Below are 6000 nucleotides of genomic sequence, written 5' to 3' on the forward strand. Positions count from 1 at the left end.
GGAGGCAGGGTAGTCATTTCCCTAGACTCAGGTATCCCGAAATAGCCTTGCAGACATATCCCCAGAAAATCAAACCTCCCCAGGGTGGGTGTGTTGAGCAGGACATCCCACAAATCTTGACAGCTGCTGCCTCCCCCTAGCTTGAAGTTGTTATATTACCAGGGTGACAGGTCGGTTCAGTAGCTCTTTTCGGCCCTCCCCCGCCACGAACTCTTCCAGCCTCCCGGCCAGCCTGCTGGGTCCGCTCCCTTCTCCAGGGAGAGCCGCGCTGCCTGCCCACCGCCTTGGCTCCGGGGGCAGAGTGGAGTATGCGGGGAAAGCGAGTGGGGTCGGGCCCCCGGGCAGCGGAGGCGCAGCGGAACCTGCTGCCCTAGGCGGGGGAGAGACTGGGAAGGGAAGGAAAAAAAATCTCTGCTGACCAGCGAGGGGCCGGGACAGCTGCTCTGGAGTAGGGTTCCGCAGCTGGTCCGTGGCTAAAGGTCGGGACTTAGGGGCGCAGAGCAAAGAAAGCAGTTTGGGAGGGGTGGGGGGGAAAGGAGAATACAAAGGGCAGCTGCTTTCCCGGAGGCTGTTCGCAGATCAGGAGCCCAGTGGAGGGAATTTCCTTCTCGTCCCCTTCCCGCGTGGGCATCAGGACAAAAACAGAGTGGGGGCTGGTGGAGAGCACGTGTGCGGGTGGCTGGTCTAGCTGCGCGTGTAGGCAGTTGCTTTGTAGCGAATAAAATCCCTTGGAAGCAGTGAGCAGGATGCTCTTTCTTATTATGTGCCTAAAATGCAGCCAAGATGACCGCGTGGCCTAATGGATAAGGCGTCTGACTTCGGATCAGAAGATTGAGGGTTCGAGTCCCTTCGTGGTCGATTTAGCCATTTTTTCCCCTCCCAGAAAAGGAGCATGTCTATACTGCAGGGCAAAAGTCAGATTAAGATCTGTAACTGCAGCTATATCTAATGCATAGCTGAAGTAGAAATAGCTTAATTTGGCTTTTGGTGCTGACAACACAGCAGGAAGTTGAAGGAAGAATACTCTTCCTTCAACTTCTCTTACTCCCCATGAAATGAGGGTTACAAGAGTAGGAGTAAGAAATCCTCCACCTTGAAATTATTTCAAAATAAAGGCTTGCTGTGTAGACACGCACTATGTTATTTTGAAATAATGTCAGTTATTCAGAAATAACGCTGCAGTACAGCATTGCATCTACACAGCAGGGCTCAACTCAAAATAAGCTATACAAATTGAGCTACGTCAATTGCATCGCTTATTTTGAAATACCTTATTTCAAGTTTTGATGCTGTCTACACAGCACTTATTTCGAAATAGAGCCCTCTTTCTTCAACTTCCCTTACTCCTCATAAATTGAAGGTTACAGGAGTCGGGGTAAGAAGTCCTCCAGCTTGACAGCATTTCGACATTATGTTGAAATAACTGCTGGCTATGTAGACACGGACGATGTTATTTCAAAATAGTGCTAGTTATTTCGAAATAATGTTTCTGGGTAGACATAGCCACAATGTGCCCAAGGTCTTTCCTATGAAAAACCAAAATTAGCTGCCCAAAGGAGCCCTAATGCACTCAGCCGATCAGATCAGAGATGCTACTAGAAAACCAGGCTAAATGAACTGACTTAAATGTATGGCTAACCCCACTGAAGTTTTACATATGTCCTACTTTGAAATCCAGAGCCTGAGAGAACAAATAATGGCTATCCGCCTCTGGAAACTACAGGTCACAGGTTGCTGATTTCTTCCTTTCCCCCTTCTGAAGTTGTTATTGAAGCAGGGACAAACATTAGTTAACAGTGAAGTATGGCCTTTTTTTGTGGAAAGGAGACATCTACTTTATTTATAAGGAAAGAAGGTGGTAGGGTGGAGAGAGGAGCCCAGTGACATGTGTAAGGAGGGGAAATGTGGAACTACTGCCAATGAAAACGACATGACTGTGAGTTGTAGGCATGTGCTGCAGACCCATAGAAGTTCATCATTAAAGATCAAGGGTTGGCAGTTAGCACATATGGGTAGACTTAGTCTGCCAAGGTAGAGAGTTTGGGCTGAAGTCCGTGTGGGGTAGCCAGCTGTTCTGTTTAATTTCTTTGTCCTAGTATCTCAGACTTTAATGTCTTCATCCCTAAGGAGCTTTAATTACCATGGAAAAATATTAAACATATTCAGGCTATGTCTGCACTACAGAGTTTTTGTGGAAAAACAGTCATTTTTCCACAAAAACTTGCAGAGCGTCCACACTTCAAGTGTGTTTTTGCACAAGAGAATCAAAAGAACAGCGGGGTTTTTCTGGCATTAGTAATCCTCTTTCTATGAGGAAGAAGCCTTTTTGAGAAAGAGTTCTTTTGCCAAAAGGTGTGTGTGGGTGGGGAAGAGGGGGTTTTTGCACTAAAAGAGGAAAGAGGAAAAAGCACAGGGGCTCTGGTGGCCATTCTGTGTGTACCAATCAGTGCTTACTTTCGAGAGAGCGTCTATGCAGTCTGGATGCTCTCTTTCTCAAAAGCCCATCACTTTTTTGATGCACTTTTGCAGCGTGGACGCACTCTTGAGCAAGAAGTTTTTGTGTAAGATCTCTTCCAATAAAAGCTTCTTGTGCAGGAAGCCTGCAGTCTAGACGTAGCCTCAGTTGTGCATTTACAATTAATAAACTCTTTTACAGGTCCTCATTAGAGAACTTTTATCACAGACTAATTACACCAACACAATCACGCTCCCAAAAAGCATTTGGAGAGCAAAGAGGTGACCTGGAGAAGCTGTCAGCCCCAGATCAGATCTGTGAAAGCAGCAAGTGAAAAATAAATGCATGGGTTGGGTCAAGGAAGGCAGTGGACATATCAACACTGAAGTGTGTTTTGATACTGTTTAAAAACAGCAGTTGGGCACTCTGATTTGAGACATATTTCATGTACTTTAAAACTCGCTTGGATGTCTTGTCTGTAAAAATCCCTGATCTATGCAAATAGCAGGCTGAAACAGAGGTTGTGAGGGAATTGTTAAGTTCAGCTGCCCTCCCCCAACTTCCAACAAGATACTTTAACAAGTAAACCAGCCATTGTATGGGAAGGCCACAAAAACACACCTGTAAAATAAAAACTGGATGGAGCCAGCAGGGCTGACAATGAAGAATAGATGACAGAAACAGACAGGAAAAAAGTAAGTTTTAGCTGGAGGCCAGAAACCTTATGGGACTGGATGGCAGAAGGATCAAGCCCATTCTGTTCATTACGTCTGGTGCATATGGCACTGGGCACTGACGGAAGACAGGATATTAGGCTAAATAGACCATTGATCTGATCCAGTATGACCATTCTCTTGTTCTTAGGATAAGCAAAAAATGTGTTGTTATGCATTATAATTTTTAATTAGGGCTTCAATAGATAGGTACACAGATGAGGTAACTAGTCAAATTGAATCTATACAAAATTATGAGACAAGAGATAGAAGATAGGTGATAGGAAAGTGGAGAATGCCAGGGAGTGAATTAAAAACCAGGGCTATGTCTACACTGGCATGATTTTCCGGAAATGCTTAAAACGGAAGAGTTTTCTGTTATAAGTATTTCCGGAAAAAGCGCGTCTACATTGGCAGGATGCTTTTCCGGAAAAGCACTTTTTCCGGAAAAACGTCTGTGCCAATGTAGACACGCTTTTCCGCAAAAAAGCCCCGATCGGCATTTTCGCAATCGGGGCTTTTTTGCGGAAAACACTACTGTGCTGTCTACAGTTTTCTGGAAAAAGGACTTTTGCCCGAATGGGAGCAGCATAGTATTTCCGGAAAAGCAGCTGATTTCTTACAGTAGATCGTCAGTGCTTTTCCGGAAATTCAAGTGGCCAGTGTAGACAGCTGGCAAGTTATTCCAGAAAAGCAGCTGATTTTCCGGAATAAGTGGCCAGTGTAGACACAGCCAAGGAGTCCTGTGGCACTGTAAAGACTAACAAACTTATCTGAACATAAACCTTCATGGTCTGGATCCCCCTTTGTCGGATGCATGAAATGGAAACTTCAGTTTGGCAGGTCTATAGCCACACGCAAAGATGGGATTGTTACATTACCATGAGGAGGACCAGTACTAACAAGGTCAATTCAATCAGGGAAGATGTGGCCCATTTCCAACAGCTGATGAGAAGGTGTAAATACCAAAAGAGAAAAAATTACTTTTTGCAGTAAACTAACCACCCAGTGTCTATTCAGACTCTGTCTGATAGTGTCGAGTTTGCATATGAATTCCAGATCTGCAGTTTCACCCTGCAGTCTGTTTTGAAAGGGTTTTAGCTGAAGTATGGCAATTTTCAGGTCTGTTACTGAGTGTCCAGGGAGACTCAAGTGCTCTCCTAATGGTTTTTGAATGTTATCATTTTTTATGTCGGATTTATATCCATTTTTTTTCATAAAGACAGGCCAGTTTGGCAGTTTGTATATGGCAGAGGGGCATTGGTGATATGTGCCATCATGTGCCACATTAGTAGATGTGCAGGTGAACGAGCCCCTGATGGTATCACCTGAGTAGGTATGTGTGCAGTGGGATTTGTTGCAGGGATTCAGTCTTGGTGTGACGTAGTGGGGGTACCTGGCTGGTTTCTATGCTGCTGGCTCTGGGGTAACCCCCACTGGCTGCCGTGGGTACCACGACCCAGCAAAACAGGATGAGTCACTATGCAAACGAGTATGGCCAGCCACCCCCCATGGAGAGGAACAAAGGAAGGTGGAATGCTGCCCTGGCTGGGGGGCAGGGCTGGAAGAGGGTTAGTGAGTTCCTGTCTGGAAAGCAGGGGAGAAGGAGCTGGGGAGGGGGGCTGGGACTCCCCTATCTCAAGGGGGGCACTGAGGCCTCTTAGCCCCAGTTCCTGTAACCAGATTACATCTGTGCTATGCTGTATCCTGGAGGAGCAATAAACCACCCTCAATTCCACTGGCTGGTGGAGTCTGTTTGTGCCATTTCGGGGTGCAGGAGACGGGGCACCCCCAACGCGCCATCACAATTGGGTTAGTGCTTCTATTGTGTGGTATGTAGTTGCTGGTGAGTATTTACTTCAGGTAGGGGGGGTGTGACGGGGCGGCCCCGCCCCGCACTCAAGCCCAGGGAAACCACCTGGGGCCGGGGGCGGAGAAGGCCCCACCCACACAGCCCTACTGGGCATGCTCCAAGGGGAGCACAGGTACAAAAGGCTGCTGGCCTGCTCAGAAGGGGCAGACTGCGACCCAAGCTGGAGCTAGCAACCATCGGCCAGAGAGGGAGTCGCCCAGGGAGCTGATCGTGCTGCTGCTGGGCCTCAGCCGGGCTCGGCCCCAACGCCGGAGCTACCGACCAGCCCCCCGTGACCCGAGCACCGGACCAGACTTGGCCAACTCTGAGGCGGCCAGGGGAAGTACCGCTACAGCCAGTCGACCGACGCCAACAGGTGGGACCGCGGCCGGCCGAGAGCAGGGGGTAGGAAGCGACCCCGGGCAGGGAGCTGCAGAAGCCCCTGAGGGCTCGGGGCGTTGCGGGGAGGAGCCCCCGCCGAGCCAGTGATGGGAACCGCCCGCCACTACTAGGGCCCTGGGTCGGGGCCTGGTGGAGAGGGAGGGCCCGGGCCCCCCTACCCCTGCTGCCCGAGACCCTGGCGAGTGGGGACTGGGGTAACAGACACTGAACTGTGGACTAGGCCTCTGGGCCTGTAAACTGTGGACTAGGCTGGGAGGCCGTATTTCCCCCAAAAGGGGGCATCACGCTTTGGGGCTGAGGCCCCAGTTGGTTGGATGATGCCTCGGAGGCTGGTGGCAACCCCCATCAAGGGGGGGCCCCCCCAACATGGGGATTGTAGAGTTGCCCTGTCCCCAGGGGAACTGATTCTTAAACCAGATAAAAGAAAGGCTAAAACAGGAGTGTCCAACCCATTTAACAAAGAGAGCCAAAACAGCAGCGGGAAAAAATGCGAAGAGAGCTGCACCAGAATTGGTGCAAAAAAAAAAAAAAAGGAGGCTGCCCTTTTAAGAAACAAGCTTAGGCTTTTTAGCCATATC

At 48.9% G+C, this 6000-nt stretch overlaps 1 non-coding gene across 1 annotated transcript; it reads left to right on the top strand.

Moving 5' to 3' along the window:
- The first annotated feature begins 785 nt into the window (after positions 1 to 785).
- Positions 786 to 858, top strand: TRNAR-UCG (transfer RNA arginine (anticodon UCG)). The gene has a single exon. It is a non-coding gene; the product is annotated as a tRNA-Arg (tRNA).
- The last annotated feature ends 5142 nt before the right edge of the window (positions 859 to 6000 follow it).

The sequence above is a fragment of the Pelodiscus sinensis genome, chromosome 20, assembly GCF_049634645.1.
Source record: "Pelodiscus sinensis isolate JC-2024 chromosome 20, ASM4963464v1, whole genome shotgun sequence".
Lineage (NCBI taxonomy): Eukaryota > Metazoa > Chordata > Testudines > Trionychidae > Pelodiscus > Pelodiscus sinensis.